Raw genomic sequence first — 13924 nt, forward strand, 5'->3', positions numbered from 1 at the left:
TGGGCAGTAAAATATATTATGTTTTCAATTCTCTTTATCCCCATGGACTTTTTGAAGTCCCCTCAGATTAAATTTTATGGCAGACCTTAAAGAGCGCACTGGGGCTGCATCAAGACTGCACCCTCTCACCATGCCTATTCACACTGTGTGCTGAGCACCTCATCCGAGAAGCTGGATTATACAAAGAAGGCTGGAGGAAGGCTTATTAGCAACCTTCTATATGCAGATGACACAAACTTGTTGGCTGTAAGTGAGGACTTGAGGCACTTGCTGATGAAGATCAAGGATGGCAGTCTTCAGTATGGATTACCGCTCCATGTAAAGAAGACCCCAATCCTCAGAACTGAATCAATAGGTAACATCATGGTAAAATGGTAAACAGAGAAAATGGTGAACTGGAGAAATTGTCCATGATTTTGTCCTCCTTGATGCACAAGCAATGCTCATGGAACTGTTAGGTAGAGCAGCGTAGGGCTGGGACGTCCATGAACGCATGCCCATGGGGCCGAGCTACGGAAACAAAGAAGTGGCACACTGCACATGCTCAGAGGTTCAGGTTTCCCACCAGGTACGCATGGGTGGGCGCTGCACCTGGATTGGCCCACCTAGGCCTCCATGTGGAATCATTGAAAAGGCAGGAGCCCGGAGTCAACCAGGGGACTTTTGTGTGGCTCAGCTTCCAGGCAGGCTGCACGTTTGTGAGGAGTCCTGTGGGTGCCCGTGTAAACCTGAAACTTCTTTTAATGCTCATAAAACTCACTTGGATCACAAACCAGGTTTCGGCATGAATTCTTTCTCACACGGAGCCAAGGACAGAGGTATATCTATCTATCCCCAGAAAGATCTAACAGAACCAGCAGTCAGGAGGTCAAATGACGTATTGGTTTGGGTCGATCTGCTACACAAGACTTCTGTAGAGTGTTGACCAGCAAGAATGCTACTTTAAGGACTAAGATGCACCTGACCCAAGTCATGGACTTTTCTTTTTTAAAAATCATTTTATTGTGAGCTCATACAACTCTTATCACAATCCATACATACATACATACATTGTGTCAGGCACATTTGTACATTTGTTGCCCTCATCATTCTCAAAACATTTGCTTTCTACTTGAGCCCTTGGTATCAGCTCCTCATTTCCTCCCTTCCTCCCTGCGACCCCTCCCTCATGAACCCTTGATAATTTATAAATTATTATTATTTTGTCACGTCTTACACTGTCCGACATCTCCCTTCACCCACTTTTCTGTTGTCCATCCCCCAGGGAGGAAGTTATATGTATATCCTTGTAATCGGTTCCCTCTTTCTACCCCACCTTTCCTGCACCCTCCTGGTATCGCCATTCTCACCACTGGTCCTGAAGGGATCATCTGTCATGGCTTCCCTGTGTTTCAGGTTCCTATCTGTTCCAGTGTATATCCTCTGGTCTAGCTGGATTTTTAAGGTAGACTTGGGATCATGATAGTGGGGGGGGGGGAAGAGGAAACATTTAGGAACTAGAGGAAAGTTGTTTGTTTTATCTGTGCTACCCTGCACCCTGGCTGGTGCATCTCCTCTCTGCCACCCTTCTGTAAGGGGATGGCCATGGATTTTTCTATTGCCTCATATGCATGTGACAGTGAGATATGGAATGAGGAAGGGCACCCGAGGATCGATGTTTTTGAATTAGGGTGCTGGTGAAGAATATTGAAAGTAACTTGGACTGCCAAAAGAACAAACAAATCTGTCTTGGAAGGACAGCCAGTGTGCTCCTTGGAGGCGAGGATAGCAAGACTTCATGGCACATACTTTGGACGTGTTGTCAGGAGAGACCAGTCCCTGGAGAAGGACATCATGCTTGCTAAAGTAGAGGAGCAGCATAAAAGAGGAAGATCCTGGACAAGATGGATTGGCAGCACAGTGGGCTGTGCAACAATGGGCTTGAACATAAGAACAACTGTGAGGCTGGTGCAGAACCAGACGCTGTTTCGTTCTGTTGTACAGGTTGAAATCAACTCGACGGCACCTAACAACAATGCAGCTCTTTCAGTGAGCCTTGGTGACACGGTTTGTGATCAGCTACTAACCAAAAAGTGGGTGGTTGGAACCTACCTTGTAGAAACCTTGTACCTCCGAAGAAAAAGGCTGGCCATCTTCTTTCTTAAAGAATCTGGCCAAGAAAACCCTGTGGAGCAATTTTCTTCAGTAACATGTGGGCCCTCCAGGAGTTGGAATCCACTGGACAGCAATGGGCTATTTGGTCAAGCCTGTTTCAACAAGTGTGGCGCTTGGTTTCCCCATAGAAGGGAAAGTAGCATGGCCTCTCCTTACCTGCCAGATAGTTGGGTGACCGTACCTAGGAACCAGCTTGAATAACGCTGTTGTAGGGTCAGGGTAATGGGAACTCTGGTGGTGTAATGATTACACCCTGGGATGCGATCCTCATGGACAGCAGTTGGAAAGGATCAGCTGCTCCACAGGAGGTTCCTTTGAGTCAACACTGACTCGATGGAAGTGAGAGGGTCAGGGCATTTGGGTGAACACAGAAGAGACTGGCAAAGCTAGTTGAAGGGTCATATACATGAGCATGACCAATTTCTCCTTCAGGGTATGCGGATCCTACATGCTATGAAGCCACGAACTATATAATGACAATTCCGTTTAACACGTTCATGGTACCCTTCAATTAATAATTTTTAAAATAATTAATCACTAGGTAATTCTCTTGTGAAAGAGACATTATAATTAATTGGTACAGTGTAACTTTATAAAGCTTCTATTGCTCCTAAGGATTCATGTGGCTTCCAGTCATTGATTTATTAATCTTTTATTATTATGGTGTTTGGGAGGAAAGTTTAGAACCCATTGGCTTCCCATTCAATCATTTCTAGACATTTTGTTTTGTGACCAGGCTTAAACTCGCTGCCATCAAGTCGCTACAGACCCATAGCAACCCTATAAGACTGGGTAGAACTGCTTCTGCGGGTAGTAGAAAGCCTCATCTTTCTCTCACATAGAGGCTGGTGGTTTCAAACTGCTCCCCTTGTGGTTAACAATACATAACCACTAAACTACCTGGGCTCTTGTTTTGTGATAGGCTGCAGTCCTCACCCTGTAACAGCACTCTTCCCACTTGCCGCCTATGCTTACCCTCTGTCCTATCCCTTTCGGGGCTTCGGACCTCTCTCCCTGTGCCAACACTGCCCTTTGGATGGGATGCTTGAATGTTCTAAGGTGTTTGTAACTCCCTATTGTCATTGCTCTCTTATAGACCTGTTTCTCATTTAACTGAAAGATGAGCCCAGGTGTGGGTCACTGTTTGTTTATAAACCTGATTATCCATTTCTCAGCCTCTCTGAACTCTGGAGGGCACTGGCCTTGCCCCCTCTTGGCGTGGAAGGGAACCCATCCGAGAACCCTCTGCCCACTGCAAAAGAACTCGAACTCACTGCCATCAGTTGACTCCCAGCCATAGCAACGCTACAAGACAGAGTAGATCTGCTTTTGTGGATTTCTGAGACTGTGAATCTTTATGGGAGTCAAAAGTCTTATCTTTCTTCTCAACTGGTTAACAGTTATTGACTTGTGGTTAGCAGCTGAATTCATAATCCACTCTGCCACCAGGGCTGCCTCTCAGCCCACTACCAAACCCAATCCCATTGCCATTGAGTTGATTCCAACTCACAGTGAGCCGGGATCAAAGAGTAGAATGGCCTCGTGGGTTTGAGGGAAGTTGACCGTCACCTCTTTCTCCCTCGGAGCACCTGTTGGAGTCACACCCCCAAATTCCTTGAGTAACAGCTGAATGCTTAATCACTGTGCCCTCAGAGTTCCTCCTCACCAGTCCCCTGGATGTCCAGGTTTGTGTACACCAGCACTGGATGCGCTTGGGAAGGACCTAATTGCCTCCAGCCCCCCTCCTCCCAGCTGCCAACCTCCTGACTGTGGAGCTGTCAGGTATCAACCCCCAGGGCAGCAAACATACTTCGTCCATAGCTCAGGGGCAGGTGAGGCCGGGAGCGTTCTGGAATCGGCACATTCCTGAGCTCAATTCCTCCCTGCTCTCGGCCCTATTCCCTCCGGGATTAAGAGGCTGTGTAACCGGGCTGGTTTTCTTCTAATCTGTTATTATTAGTGCTCACACTAAATAAAAATAAGGGAAATTGGCATGGGCAAACATTCCATAACACTTCCTGCTATGTCATCACATCACTCAGTGTAGTCATTAAGGTCTTCGCACATGTCCAACTCAACTGAGGGTGTTGGGTTTTGTTTTTCCTTTCCTTTCCTTTCCTTTCCAAAAACCTCCCAGACCTTATGCATCTACTCCAAGCTGGGCTCCTTGGGAGGGGAGTTCCAGTCATGAGGTGGCACTAGGGAGAGCCTGGCCACTTTATAAGGCAGCCCAAGTGTGGTGACATACATTGCTATGTGCGCGTTTGACAATACCTGTCTCCATTTTTGTGGTGTGTGGGTGTGGGTGTGTACCGGAGTGTATGTCAGTGTTAAGTAGGAGCCATGGTGACGTAATAGGTTATGAGTTGGGCTACTGAGCCCCAGGTCAGCAATCCAACCCCACCAGTTGCTCTGCAGGAGAAAGCTGTGGCTGTCTGCTCCATTCACACTGACTGTCTCAGAAATCCTAGGGAGCAGTTCTACTGTCCTCTAGTGTCACTGTGAGTCAGAATAGACTTGATGATCATGGAAGAGGTGAAAACTTCTCTTAAAGGATCTCAGATCCCGAGTGTCACCATTGAGTTGATGTCAGTGTCACTGTTGTCCATTAGGGCCGAGACCCACTTCAAGGACCCACTGCTTGAAGTTGGTGCCAACTCATAGGACCTGAAAGGACAGGGAGAACTGCCCTGTGGGTTTCCAAGACTGTCGCTCTTTATAGGAGTTAAAAGCCTCATCTTTGTCCTGCAGAGTGGCTGGTGGGTTCAAACCCCCACCCTTTCAGGTAGCAGCCAAGTGTCTAACCACTATACCCCCAGGCTCCTTACATACAAAACAGATGCCAGAAATCAACCCCCATCTTACAAGCCAGCATCATCTGCTCTCTCTCTCTCTCTGATAGCTCTTTTTTTCTCTATATCCTCTAATCTCCACCATCCACTCCCCATACACATATCTCTTCCCACCCCATCTACCTGACCTGCACTTTTTTCCCTGCTTTCGAACTATAAATAAACACATATTTGTAACCTAATTTAATGAGCAAAAGAAAGTACTATGAAGCATCCTGCCCACACATGAGCAACTGGTATTTGTAAGCAACATGCTTCTCTGAAGCCTGAGTTGCTATCTCTGGACCCAGAAGCGGCTGGATCATATCTATAGTAGAAAGCACATACACTTGGGGTCACGCAGACCTAGGTTCAAATCCCAACTCTGCTACTTAAGAGCTTCTGTAACTTTCTGCAAGTCATGGGTGCTTGGTGAACCTGTTTCCTCGTGGGTAACACAGTGATGGCACCTACTTTGTTAGAGGTACAAAAGGGGTGAGAGAGAACGTGTGTTGAAGGTCTGTCATATCGAAAGACCACCGTCAGCGCTCTATGCTGCCATCTGTGCAATTGCCAAAATTCCCCTCTAGGTGGCAGTTTGTACTCAACTGCTAATTTACACATTAATGCTTTGAACCCACAGATCCCAAAGGAGAAAAAGGCTTAGCGGTCTACTTCCAGAAAGATTACAACCAAGGAAACTATGGGACCGTTCTACTCTGTAATGCACAGGGTTACCACGAGTTGCCACCAGCCCGATGGCAACTAACAAAACAAACTTGTTTCACATTGAGACTTATTCTGCACTTGGTGGAGCCCGAGTTATCCATGTGCCCCTGGGCTTGCTGGTCCTCTACACCCATCCCTGACTGCTTCATTTGTTCTGCAACCCCCCATGCCCACCCTCGGCTTGGGAGAAAACCTGGACAGGAATCTTGTTCTGGTTGAATGTCTGTTCGCCAGCACCAGCTTCTCAAGTGAATCCTCAACATCGCAGCCAAAGTTCTCTGTTCCACCAGGCGAGAAACAAAGGGGCCTCATTTATTAAATACCCCTGGTGTTCATAAGACTGTACTGGGAAGGTTGATTCCTTACACAAGCTGAGTAGCACCTTTAAGATGCCCCACACACAAAAGTCAAATATATAGAAAAACCACTAAGATCCGTCTGGACTTTGTCATCACAATGCACCTGAACTGCCGAAGGCAGAGTCTCTCTGGCTCTGATATCTGGCTCCTTGTTTGACTTCATCTTCAGACTGGATTTCTGGCTCCACCTGAAAATCACTTGTCGGTTCTGTCTGAGCTCTGGACATTAGCCCCAAGACTAGTCTCTCATTAAACAATATCAATACATCAAAAAGATCAAATGTATGTATGGCCCTTGGGTCAATTCCCACTCATGGCAACTCCACGTGTTGCAGAGTAGAACCATGCTCTTTAAGACAATGACTTTCCAGAAGCATATGGCCAGACTTTTCTTCTGAGGTGCGTCTGGGTGGGTGCAAACCTCAAACCTACCCAACAGTAGTTCAGAACTTAACCATTTGTGCCCCTCAGAGACACCACATAGCCAAAACCAAAACCATTACGTCAATGCTGACTCTTTCTCTTGCAGAGCTGGCAGGTGGTTTCAAACTGCTAACGTTGTGGTTAGCAGCCCAATATCACATTGCATCAGTAAACCCCAAACCAAACCCCCTGCCATTGAGTTAATCCCAACTCATAGCAATCTAATTAGTGGGCACCTCTTCTGAGCTGGGAATTTGCTAGGTTCTTTATATAGACCAGGTCTCCAGATCACGGTCTCAACTTGTTTAAGTGAGAGCATCTTCTAATAATTGGGCATAGCCCTAGTCTCTGACTCTGCAAGCCCTCTCATTCCAGCAGGTGACCTCAAGAGATAGTTTAGCTCAAAAATATAAACTGGTTTATCTATTAAGCATTAAATATCTATTGAGCACCCAGTTTTCCCAGCTTGTACTGGGCACTATGGGAAATACCAAACAAGAATATGACATCATCTATGCCTTCAAGGAACTTAAAATCATTTAAGGAAGGAAAGACTAATACATGTGGACTCATTAAACACACACCCACACACACAAACTTTGCAGTCAATTTCTCAAGTCTGCACAACAAAATGTCCAGCTACTTCAAGAAAACTTGCCTCAAAAGGTTGTACCTTCTCAAATACTGTTCATAGAAGGGTAAATTGGCAAATCTTTCAGTAAGGCAATTTGGCAGTATTTCTTAGCATCATCTCATTACAGAACCATGGAGCCAATAATGCTACTTCTATCCATAAATGTTAGTACAAGTGTGCAAAGATAGATGAGGGGCCTTCAGGAAGTTTGCGGAAATTTTCTATTATCTACTGATTCCATTTTCTCACAAAATTTGAAGCCCCCTTGTATGTCTATGAATGTTCACTGTAACATTGTTTGTAGGAAGAAGAAACAATAAACAGCAAGCAGTGTATGAATTATTGTATATTCCTATAATGGAATACTATGTAGTTATTAAAAATCATGCACTATACTGTAGGTACCTTCAAGTATGTAAAGAAGAGAGCAGGCTTTCTCCTTTTCTGTATGCACATGTGATATTGCAATATACATATATATTTTTAATCAAGTAAGCATCTATGTTTTGACATGCAAGAATTCCCAGTGTATATTAGGTATAAAAAACAAGTTTATAAATATGTATAAAACTCCAACTTTAAAACAAAGAAAAAAAACCCAACTTTTGGAAACAATATAACACCAATTTTGTATGTGTATGATTTTACCGTGGATAGGTAGTTACCCAAACAAGTATCTACCAAACGCTATAGAGTGAGGATGGTGTGCAACCCTTTTGTGTTTTATTTTATATACCCTGTGATAGTTAGGTTATTGCGCCAACTTAGCTCCAGTAGGAACATGGGAGTGGAGTTTAGCCTGTCAAGCAGGTGGCAGCTTAATTGGAGGGCAGTCAAGATAAATGAATCTTCTAGGCCTGCCTGGCCTCTTCCTCTTTATCCCTAGAGGTAGGCCACACACTCCCTCTCTGCTCCACCATCCTGTTGATGAGCCACTTTGAGCCATGCTGATGGTAGCCAGAGCCATGAAGATGCCTCCAACCCCATAGGAGCTACAAGATTTTGCATTCACCAACCTGTGATCTTCCTGAATTCTACATCATTGCATGTGGCTTCGTGAGTCTGAATAGGGACTTATGGGCTAATAACAGGTTTATGGACTGGATCTGGACTGGTCTGGGATGTTTTCTTATTATACAATTACTCTTTGATATGAAGCTCTTTCTTACACATATATGAGTATCCCTGGATTTGTTTTTCTAGTCAACCAAGCCTAACACACACTTCTTTAATGTCTCAATTCATTAAAAAGAGGCATGCATTAATTTTATGATTGAAAATTTAAAGATTTTCAGACTATGATAAGGCATCATAACCCTTATTCAATCTGGCAGAGTGACCACATACATTTATTCGCTAATACAGCATTGGAATTACAGTACAGGGTATAAATCCAAAGCAAAGACGAGAAGGGGTACATCAAATGATTATATATTTCACAAATTTCTAGAAGATAGAAATTGGAAGCAAGAATGTGATGATTGATCACGTAACCAACTCGCCCAGAAAATCACCAAAAAGAATCCGGAAGGAGAACACCAGGTAATAAGGGTGGCATGGATAAGAGCTGGGGTAGGGAGCAAAGGTGAGGCTACGAGAAAGGCACAGAATACAAGAGACAAACAAAAAGAAGCAGCAATGAGAAACACCAGGAAAAACAAAGCTGGCAAAGGAATTCACGGAGCAGATGCAAAGAACTGGTCTGAACGAACACAAGAAATGGATTTTAAGAAGAATCAAATTGATAATGAGTAATAGACAAAAAGAGAAAAAAGCTGCAAGATAACAGAAATATGGCCAAAAGGAAGTGATTTCATCTCCCTACAGCAAAAAAAAAAAATCAGAAATTCCAGGAAAATATAGACTTGTTCAAAAATGTCATTACCTAGTTATAAAAATTAAAATAGACATGAAATAATAATATGGAGCAATTATGTAAAAAAAAGAATTACTTTGTGTGTGAGGCAAGGAGTAGACTTCTTTACTTAAAAAACAAAAAAACTTCACTGCCATCCAGTCAATACTGAGTAATAACGGACCCTCTATGGGTTTCTGAGACTGCAACTGTTGACCAGAGTATAAAGCTCAGTATTTCTCTCCAGGAGCTGCTGGTGGTTTTGAACTGCCGACCATGCAGATTGAAGCCGAACACATAACCACTACCCCATCAGGACTCCTGTAGATTCCTTTGAGGGGTATGGAAATTGTGGCATTGAAACTATGAGAAGAAAAAAAATGCAACCTAACTACAATCCTTACTTTTACTCTGAAAAAATTTCTATAATCATAGAAGTGTAAACACTATATTTTTAAGTTTTATTGGCATATAACTCACATATCATACATTTCAATAGTTCAACTATATTAAAGAGTTATACTATAATCACCACGATCAATTTTAGAACATTCTTTTTTCTTGTATTCATTGCTGTTAGTTCTTAATTTTCCTTCAACCTCCCTTACCCTACCCCCAAGAAACCATTAATCCAGTTACTGTCTCTATAAATTTTCCTATCCTGGATTTTATATACAGAAAACATACCCCAAAACAACAATAACAACAATAACAGAAAAACCTCAATTGAAAAGAAAACAGAAACTATTAAGAACTAGAACAAACTTTAAATGTGTTGAAAGGGAGATCAAGTGATAGTTAAATTTTAATCTAAATGCATCTAGAATAATACACGTTACAAATGTTCTCTACCTGGTAGCAAAGTTACTCACATTCCAGGCCTATCCTCAGAGGGGATTCATCAGAGGCTTAATTCATGTGTCTTTCTCTTTCACTTTGTTTGTTTAAACTAAAACAACTTTAAAATGTGTCTAAAGGAAGATTAAATGATAAAGTATTATGTTTTAACTTAACTACCTCTGCTATAATTGACTTTAAGATGCTCTCTGTCTGATAACAAGGCTATCCACATTCCTGGACTATAGACAGAGGAAATTCACTGGGTCCATGTGTAGATGGATTTGGGGTTTACACTGTCATCCACAGCCTTCTCAAAACTAGGTGTTCACAGTTTAAAGTTTGATACCATTCCCCACTTCAGACTTGGAATTTATTATTTACAATCCTTGGATCACACAGGCTGGTGTGCTTCTTCCATGTGGACTTAGTTGATGTTTCATTTAGATGACTGCTTACTTGAGAAAATGGATGCTATTCTTTCTGATAGCCGGGCACAATCTAGTGTCTTCATCACACTTTTCTATAACACCCATATCTTCAGTGATCTCTTCATGGGGACGAGCATCAAGCAGGGTCATGTCATAAGAACTACTTGTTCTTAGACTGGGGCTAGAATTAAGTGTGAGCCCCCAAATTCATTCATATATCTATAGTTTATATATGTCTCTGGTTCATTTTCAAGTCATCATTATCATTTTATGATAAAGAACATTATCAATCATCCCCCTGGGGCATAAGGTAATTCTATTGTTTGTGTTGTTGATTTGCAACTTTTAGTCATTGCAACTTTTGCAATCCAACCTAGACACAAATCACAAGCATAAAGTGTATATTAAACATGACAATGTAAAAGTATGGTCCATGGTTACCTGCTTTGCTTACTAGGTCCTCTACACTTGTCAGGGACTGTGGATAAGAAACAAAATTCTTCGTCTGCAGGGAGGTATGGGGGAATGGAAGAAAAATATATGTCAGCCAGATCTTGAAACAGAATCTTGACTGGTGAAAATTGTGATCTCATTCTCTATATATCAGTAAGTAAACATGAGTAATTCGCACTATTATTAAGCTAAAGATCTCAAGATAAAATCATCCTAAATCCCAATCCAACATGCCTTTGTGTCATTATACCCAAAACAATCAAGCTCACTGCTATCTGACTCATAGGAACCCGATGGGACAGAGTAAACCTGCCCCCGTGTGTTTCTGAGACTGTAACTCTTCACTGGAGGAGAACCCCCATCTTTTCTCCACAGAGCCTCTGCTGGTTTCAAATTTGGGACCTTGAAGATAGCAGCCTAATTCGTAACCACTACACCACAAGGGCTCCTCCCTATGTCCTTCTAAGGGACAGGAAAGAGACAACACATAGAGAGAATACAGCCATGTAACATGAAACTAGAAGATTGTACCTCCAAAGGAATGTCAAGGTTTATCAATTGTCACCAGAAGCTAAGAGAAAACTACAGAATGGCTTTTATCCCAGAGCCTCCAGAAGGAATCAACCCTGAGGACCCCTGGACTGCAGAATTCCAGGTTCTGAGGCTGGGAGAGAATATATTTCTGGGATTTTAAGTCACCCCATTTGCAGTCATTCATATGGCAGACTTAGAAAATGAACCCAGACCTCACCATTCATGATTTGTCCTTTGGCTTCTCATCTCATGCCAAAGAAAAGCTACAGTCATTACAATGGCTTACTATGCCCTACTGGATCATCTGCCTTAGCAGTCTTGACCCTTAAATCTCCTGCTGTATCCTGGACAGGATTTGCTCCAGACCCAGAGGCCTCCTTAATGTTCTTTGAAAAAAGTAGTTATGTTTCTACCTCAAGACCTTGACACCTTTTATTGCTTCTGGACAGAATTGTTTTTCCATAGATATTTCCAAAAGAAGTCGTGGTGGTATAGTGGTTCCAAGTTGGGATGCGATATGCATGGTTGGCAGTTCAAAACCACCAGCAGCTCCTCAAAAGAAAGACTGGGCTTTCTACTATGGTCAACAGGTATGGTCTCAGAAACCCACAGGGAGTCTCTATGAGTCAGCATTGAGTCCATGGTAGTGAGTTCGGTTTGGGGTGTTTTGGGGGGAGATATTTCCATGCGCATTCTATCACCTCCTTTAGGTCTGTACTTAGATCTTCCTTCACTACTCTATTTAAAATTGTAACCTCCACACCTGCCCCCAAGAACTCCCTCATCTTGTTTACCTGCTTTACTTTTCCAGAGAACTTAGTGATTTTTTAATACACTAAATCTTAAAAATGCCATCAAGTCAATTCTAACTCAGAGCAACCATACAGGCCAGAGCAGAACTGCCCCTGTGGGTTTCCGAGGCTGCACATCTACATAGGAGCAGCCTCAACTTACTCCTACAGAGTGACTAGGTTTGAACTGCTGACTTTGTGGTTAACAGTCCAATGAGTACCCAACTATGCCACCAGGAATCCTTTAACATGCCATGTATTTCAATTACTATAACTATTTTTGTTGTCTCTCACTTGAACGTACACTCCGAAAGAGCAGGAATTTCCATATTTTGTTCCTTGCTCTACCCCAGGTGCCTACAACAGTGCCTGGCATCTGGTCGGTGGTCAAGGAAGCTTTTGTTTGAGTGGATGGATAAATAGACAAATGAATGGAAGAGTGAAAGTGGCAGGAAAGACCAAAGCATAAACAGCTAAAAGTGGCAGCCCTCAGAAGGAGACCACAGGTGAGGGGTAGGGCAGGAGATAGCTACTTTTCAGCCTAAGTCCTTTTGTCTTATTAAATTGTATCCACATGCAAGCATTATTTTGTTAAACACATTTTCAACTTAATTTTTCTAAAGGGATTTTTTACAGAACAAAAAGCAGGTTTCTAAGGCCTTAGTTAGCAGCTCTTAACCAGGGTTAAAAAACAAAAACAGTGGCAGGACAGAGCAGGCTGCTTCCCAGGGTTTCCAAGGATACGCATATTTATGGGAGCAGAAAACCTTGGCTTTGGGTTAGAGACATTAGGTGGTTGTCAAATAGAGAGGTGTCCCTGGTCTCAGGGGAGTGGGGAGTGGAGAGGTCAGGGACAAAGCTGAGCATCCTACAACACACAAAGAATACTTTGGTCCAGAATGTCGATAGACGGGAGGTTGAGAAGCCCTAGTTCACACGAATGTATGGATGACAGACCAATAACAAATAATTAAATAAAGTTAGGGCTGGTTAGTAAACAGACTTGACCCATGAAAAGAATGGAATGAAGTAGAACCACTACACTATCCCATCATTCTTTGGTGCCTCTGTTAAAGAACAAAATGTAGACAGCATGAGGGTTTTGATGGCAGTGCTAGGCACCCAGCAGGCACTCAGTGACTATAGATAGACTGACCTCTGTCTATAGAACCTTATACAAGCCTTCACTCTACACGAATGCAAATGAGCCATTCAGCCCACATTACATCACTCCCCCTGCATTGCCTCTTCCTGCCAATCCAATCCCTCCCCTCTACTCTCCACAAATCAACACTCAACACTAGCCTCTTTCTTTTATTCCAAACCCCACTTCTGAGATTTCTCCCACACCGTAACTGATGCTGGAACACTTTCTGTCACATCGTTGAGCCAGTTTCTTCTTTCTGCCATTTATATAGCACCTGTTCTATGAAATCTTCTCCCACTCATTGAACAAGAGGAAACAATTTTTCACATGTTCCACGCGGCATTCAAAACATCGCCCCCTGCTTGCTCAACAACCTACCCTAAATATCTGCTTTTCCACATACACACTGAGTAAATATTGGGCACGTGGCTCGCTCATGTGTCTGGGTTGTCTGTGTGCCCATGATGAATATATCTGTATTGCTGTCATGAACAGTTAGAAATTATTTAGACCAATGTCTGCACCCTGCTCTTTTCCAGCATTTCCATTTTTGCCATTTTGTTTTGTTGTTAAAGATACACACAGCAAAACATACACCAATTCAGCAGTTTCTTTTTCTTTTCTTTTTTCTTTCTTTCTTCCTTTATTTTTAAAAAATCATTTTATTGGGGACTCGTACAACTCTTACCACAGTCCATCCATCCATCCATTGTGTCAAGCACATTTGTACATTTCAGTAGTTTCTA

Source organism: Tenrec ecaudatus, chromosome X (genome assembly GCF_050624435.1).
Source record: "Tenrec ecaudatus isolate mTenEca1 chromosome X, mTenEca1.hap1, whole genome shotgun sequence".
In the NCBI taxonomy this organism is placed as follows: Eukaryota; Metazoa; Chordata; class Mammalia; order Afrosoricida; family Tenrecidae; genus Tenrec; species Tenrec ecaudatus.